Below are 6485 nucleotides of genomic sequence, written 5' to 3'. Positions count from 1 at the left end.
GGTGAGGGTCGGAGGGTCAGTGAGTGTTTATAAAGGGTGAAGGTCGGAGGGTCAGTGAGTGTTTATACAGGGTGAATGTCGGAGGGTCAGTGAGTGTTTATACAGGGTGAGGGTCGGAGGGTCAGTGAGTGTTTATACAGGGTGAGGTTCGGAGGGTCAGTGAGTGTTTATACAGGGTGAGGGTCGGAGGGTCAGTGAGTGTTTATACAAGGTGAGGGTCGGAAGGTCAGTGAGTGTTTATACAGGGTGAGGGTCGGAAGGTCAGTGAGAGTTTATACAGGGTGAAGGTCGGAGGGTCAGTGAGTGTTTATACAGGGTGAAGGTCGGAGGGTCAGTGAGTGTTTATACAGGGTGAGGGTCAGAAGGTCAGTGAGTGTTTATACAGGGTGAGGGTCGGAGGGTCAGTGAGTGTTTATTATGGGTGAAGGTCGGAGGGTCAGTGAGTGTTTATACAGGGTGAGGGTTGGAGGGTCAGTGAGAGTTTATACAGGGTGAAGGTCGGAGGGTCAGTGAGTGTTTATACAGGGTGAAGGTCGGAGGGTCAGTGAGTGTTTATACAGGGTGAGGGTCGGAGGGTCAGTGAGTGTTTATACAGGGTGAAGGTTGGAGGGTCAGTGAGTGTTTATACAGGGTGAGGGTCGGAGGGGCAGTGAGTGTTTATACAGGGTGAGGGTCGGAGGGTCAGTGAGAGTTTATACAGGGTGAAGGTCGGAGGGTCAGTGAGTGTTAATACAGGGTGAAGGTCGGAGGGTCAGTGAGTGTTTATACAGGGTGAGGGTCGGAGGGTCAGTGAGTGTTTATACAAGGTGAGGGTCGGAGGGTCAGTGAGTGTTTATACAGGGTGAGGGTCGGAGGGTCAGTGAGTGTTTATACAGGGTGAGGGTCGGAGGGTCAGTGAGAGTTTATACAGGGTGAAGGTCGGAGGGTCAGTGAGTGTTTATACAGTGTGAGGGTCAGTGAGTGTTTATACAGGGTGAGGGTCGGAGAGTCAGTGAGTGTTTATACAGTGTGAGGGTCGGAGGGTCAGTGAGTGTTTATACAGGGTGAGGGTCGGAGGGTCAGTGAGTGTTTATACAGGGAGAGGGTCGGAAGGTAAGTGAGTGTTTATACAGTGTGAGGGTCGGAGGGTCAGTGAGTGTTTATACAGAGTGAGGGTCGGAGGGTCAGTGAGTGTTTATACAGGGTGAGGGTCGGAGGGTAAGTGAGTGTTCATACAGGTGAGGGTCGGAGGGTCAGTGAGTGTTTATACAGGGTGAAGGTCGGAGGGTCAGTGAGTGTTTATACAGGGTGAAGGTCGGAGGGTAAGTGAGTGTTTATACAGGGTGAGGGTCGGAAGGTCAGTGAGTGTTTATACAGGGTGAGGGTCGGAGGGTCAGTGAGTGTTTATACAGTGTGAGGGTCGGAGGGTCAGTGAGTGTTTATGCAGGGTGAGGGTCGGAGGGTCAGTGAGTGTTTATACAGGGTGAAGGTCGGAGGGTCAGTGAGTGTTTATACAGGGTGAGGGTCGGAGGGTCAGTGAGTGTTTATACAGGGTGAGGGTCGGAAGGTCAGTGAGAGTTTATACAGGGTGAAGGTCGGAGGGTCAGTGAGTGTTTATACAGGGTGAAGGTCGGAGGGTCAGTGAGTGTTTATACAGGGTGAGGGTCGGAGGGTCAGTGAATGTTTATACAGGGTGAGGGTCGGAGGGTCAGTGAGTGTTTATACAGTGTGAGGGTCGGAGGGTCAGTGAGTGTTTATACAGGGTGAGGGTCGGAGGGTCAGTGAGTGTTTATACAGGGTGAGGGTCGGAAGGTAAGTGAGTGTTTATACAGGGTGAGGGTCGGAGGGTCAGTGAGTGTTTATACAGGGTGAGGGGGGAGGGTCAGTGAGTGTTTATACAGGGTGAGGGTCGGAGGGTCAGTGAGTGTTTATACAGGGTGAGGGTCGGAAGGTCAGTGAGAGTTTATACAGGGTGAGCTCGGAGGGTCAGTGAGAGTTTATACAGGGTGAGGGTCGGAGGGTCAGTGAGTGTTTATACAGGGTGAGGGTCGGAGGGTCAGTGAGTGTTTATACATGGTGAGGGTCGGAGGGTCAGTGAGTGTTTATACAGAGTGAGGGTCGGAGGGTCAGTGAGTGTTTATACAGGGTGAAGGTCGGAGGGTCAGTGAGTGTTTATACAGGGTGAGGGTCGGAAGGTCAGTGAGTGTTTATACAGGGTGAGGGTCGGAGGGTCAGTGAGAGTTTATACAGGGTGAAGGTCGGAGGGTCAGTGAGTGTTTATACAGGGTGAGGGTCGGAGGGTCAGTGAGTGTTTATACAGGGTGAGGGGGGGAGGGTCAGTGAGTGTTTATACAGGGTGAGGGTCGGAGGGTCAGTGAGAGTTTATACAGGGTGAAGGTCGGAGGGTCAGTGAGTGTTTATACAGGGTGAAGGTCGGAGGGTCAGTGAGTGTTTATACAGGGTGAGGGTCGGAGGGTCAGTGTGTGTTTATACAGGGTGAGGGTCGGAGGGTCAGTGAGTGTTTATACAGGGTGAGGGTCGGAGGGTCAGTGAGTGTTTATACAGGGTGAGGGTCGGAGGGTCAGTGAGAGTTGATACAGGGTGAAGGTCGGAGGGTCAGTGAGTGTTTATACAGTGTGAGGGTCAGTGAGTGTTTATACAGGGTGAGGGTCGGAGAGTCAGTGAGTGTTTATACAGTGTGAGGGTCGGAGGGTCAGTGAGTGTTTATACAGGGTGAGGGTCGGAGGGTCAGTGAGTGTTTATACAGGGAGAGGGTCGGAAGGTAAGTGAGTGTTTATACAGGGTGAGGGTCGGAGGGTCAGTGAGTGTTTATACAGTGTGAGGGTCGGAGGGTCAGTGAGTGTTTATACAGGGTGCGGGTCGGAGGGTAAGTGAGTGTTTATGCAGGTGAGGGTCGGAGGGTCAGTGAGTGTTTATACAGGGTGAAGGTCGGAGGGTCAGTGAGTGTTTATACAGGGTGAAGGTCGGAGGGTAAGTGAGTGTTTATACAGGGTGAGGGTCGGAAGGTCAGTGAGTGTTTATACAGGGTGAGGGTCGGAGGGTCAGTGAGTGTTTATACAGTGTGAGGGTCGGAGGGTCAGTGAGTGTTTATACAGGGTGAAGGTCGGAGGGTCAGTGAGTGTTTATACAGGGTGAGGGTCGGAGGGTCAGTGAGTGTTTATACAGGGTGAGGGTCGGAGGGTCAGTGTGTGTTTATACATGGTGAGGGTCGGAGGGTCAGTGAGTGTTTATACAGAGTGAGGGTCGGAGGGTCAGTGAGTGTTTATACAGGGTGAAGGTCGGAGGGTCAGTGAGTGTTTATACAGGGTGAGGGTCGGAAGGTCAGTGAGTGTTTATACAGGGTGAGGGTCGGAGGGTCAGTGAGAGTTTATACAGGGTGAAGGTCGGAGGGTCAGTGAGTGTTTATACAGGGTGAGGGTCGGAGGGTCAGTGAGTGTTTATACAGGGTGAGGGGGGGAGGGTCAGTGAGTGTTTATACAGGGTGAGGGTCGGAGGGTCAGTGAGAGTTTATACAGGGTGAAGGTCGGAGGGTCAGTGAGTGTTTATACAGGGTGAAGGTCGGAGGGTCAGTGAGAGTTGATACAGGGTGAAGGTCGGAGGGTCAGTGAGTGTTTATACAGTGTGAGGGTCAGTGAGTGTTTATACAGGGTGAGGGTCGGAGAGTCAGTGAGTGTTTATACAGTGTGAGGGTCGGAGGGTCAGTGAGTGTTTATACAGGGTGAGGGTCGGAGGGTCAGTGAGTGTTTATACAGGGAGAGGGTCGGAAGGTAAGTGAGTGTTTATACAGGGTGAGGGTCGGAGGGTCAGTGAGTGTTTATACAGTGTGAGGGTCGGAGGGTCAGTGAGTGTTTATACAGGGTGCGGGTCGGAGGGTAAGTGAGTGTTTATGCAGGTGAGGGTCGGAGGGTCAGTGAGTGTTTATACAGGGTGAAGGTCGGAGGGTCAGTGAGTGTTTATACAGGGTGAAGGTCGGAGGGTAAGTGAGTGTTTATACAGGGTGAGGGTCGGAAGGTCAGTGAGTGTTTATACAGGGTGAGGGTCGGAGGGTCAGTGAGTGTTTATACAGTGTGATGGTCGGAGGGTCAGTGAGTGTTTATACAGGGTGAAGGTCGGAGGGTCAGTGAGTGTTTATACAGGGTGAGGGTCGGAGGGTCAGTGAGTGTTTATACAGGGTGAGGGTCGGAAGGTCAGTGAGTGTTTATACAGGGTGAGGGTCGGAGGGTCGGTGAGTGTTTATACAGGGTGAAGGTCGGAGGGTCAGTGAGTGTTTATACAGGGTGAGGGTCGGAGGGTCAGTGAGTGTTTATAAAGGGTGAGGGTCGGAGGGTCAGTGAGTGTTTATACAGTGTGAGGGTCCGAGGGTCAGTGAGTGTTTATACAGGGTGAGGGTCGGAGGGTCAGTGAGTGTTTATACAGGGTGAAGGTCGGAAGGTCAGTGAGTGTTTATACAGGGTGAGGGTCGGAGGGTCGGTGAGTGTTTATACAGGGTGAGGGTCGGAGGGTCAGTGAGTGTTTATACAGGGTGTGGGTCGGAGGGTCAGTGAGTGTTTATACAGGGTGAAGGTCGGAGGGTCAGTGAGTGTTTATACAGGGTGAGGGTCGGAGGGTCAGTGAGTGTTTATACAGGGTGAAGGTCGGAAGGTCAGTGAGTGTTTATACAGGGTGAGGGTCGGAGGGTCCGTGAGTGTTTATACAGGGTGAGGGTCGGAGGGTCAGTGAGTGTTTATACAGGGTGAGGGTCGGAAGGTCATTGAGTGTTTATACAGGGTGAGGGTCGGAGGGTCAGTGAGTGTTTATACAGGGTGAAGGTCGGAGGTTCAGTGAGTGTTTATACAGGGTGAGGGTCGGAGGGTCAGTGAGTGTTTATACAGGGTGAGGGTCGGAGGGTCAGTGAGTGTTTATGCAGGGTGAGGGTCGGAGGGTCAGTGAGTGTTTATACAGGGTGAAGTTCGGAGGGTCAGTGAGTGTTTATACAGGGTGAAGGTCGGAAGGTCAGTGAGTGTTTATACAGGGTGAAGGTCGGAAGGTCAGTGAGTGTTTATACAGGGTGAGGGTCGGAGGGTCCGTGAGTGTTTATACAGGGTGAGGGTCGGAGGGTCAGTGAGTGTTTATACAGGGTGAGGGTCGGAAGGTCAGTGAGTGTTTATACAGGGTGAGGGTCGGAGGGTCAGTGAGTGTTTATACAGGGTGAAGGTCGGAGGGTCAGTGAGTGTTTATACAGGGTGAGGGTCGGAGGGTCAGTGAGTGTTTATACAGGGTGAGGGTCGGAGGGTCAGTGAGTGTTTATGCAGGGTGAAGGTCGGAGGGTCAGTGAGTGTTTATACAGTGTGAGGGTCCGAGGGTCAGTGAGTGTTTATACAGGGTGAGGGTCGGAGGGTCAGTGAGTGTTTATACAGGGTGAAGGTCGGAAGGTCAGTGAGTGTTTATACAGGGTGAGGGTCGGAGGGTCAGTGAGTGTTTATACAGGGTGAGGGTCGGAGGGTCAGTGAGTGTTTATACAGGGTGAAGGTCGGAGGGTCAGTGAGTGTTTATACAGGGTGAAGGTCGAAGGGTCAGTGAGTGTTTATATAGGGTGAGGGTCGGAGGGTCAGTGAGTGTTTATACAGGGTGAGGGTCGGAGGGTCAGTGAGTGTTTATACAGGGTGTGGGTCGGAGGGTCAGTGAGTGTTTATACAGGGTGAGGGTCTGAAGGTCAGTGAGAGTTGATACAGGGTGAAGGTCGGAGGGTCAGTGAGTGTTTATACTGGGTGAAGGGTCGGAGGGTCAGTGAGTGTTTATACAGGGTGAAGGTCGGAGGGTCAGTGAGTGTTTATACAGGGTGAGGGTCGGAGGGTCAGTGAGTGTTTATACAGGGTGAGGGTCAGAAGGTCAGTGAGTGATTATACAGGGTGAGGGTCAGAAGGTCAGTGAGTGTTTATAAAGGGTGAAGGTCGGAGGGTCAGTGAGTGTTTATACAGGGTGAAGGTCGGAGTGTCAGTGAGTGTTTATACAGGGTGAGGGTCGGAGGGTCAGTGAGTGTTTATACAGGGTGAGGGTCGGAAGGTCAGTGTGTGTTTATCCAGTGTGAAGGTCGGAGGGTCAGTGAGTGTTTATACAGGGTGAAGGTCGGAGGGTCAGTGAGAGTTTATACAGGGTGAGGGTCGGAGGGTCAGTGAGAGTTTATACAGTGTGAAGGTCGGAGGGTCAGTGAGTGTTTATACAGGGTGAGGGTCGGAGCGTTAGTGAATGTTTATACAGGGTGAAGGTCGGAGGGTCAGTGAGTGTTTATACAGGGTGAAGGTCGGAGGGTCAGTGAGTGTTTATACAGGGTGAGGGTCGGAGGGTCAGTGAGTGTTTATACAGGGTGAGGGTCGGAGGGTCAGTGAATGTTTATACAGGGTGAGGGTCGGAGTTTCAGTGAGTGTTTATCCAGGTTGAAGGTCGGAGGGTCAGTGAGTGTTTATACAGGGTGAAGGTCGGAGGGTCAGTGAGTGTTTATACAGGGT

This window comes from Heterodontus francisci, chromosome 43, assembly GCF_036365525.1.
Source record: "Heterodontus francisci isolate sHetFra1 chromosome 43, sHetFra1.hap1, whole genome shotgun sequence".
Classification (NCBI taxonomy): Eukaryota; Metazoa; Chordata; class Chondrichthyes; order Heterodontiformes; family Heterodontidae; genus Heterodontus; species Heterodontus francisci.
The sequence above is the reverse complement of the archived record's forward strand: the minus strand, read 5'-3'. Positions refer to the sequence as shown.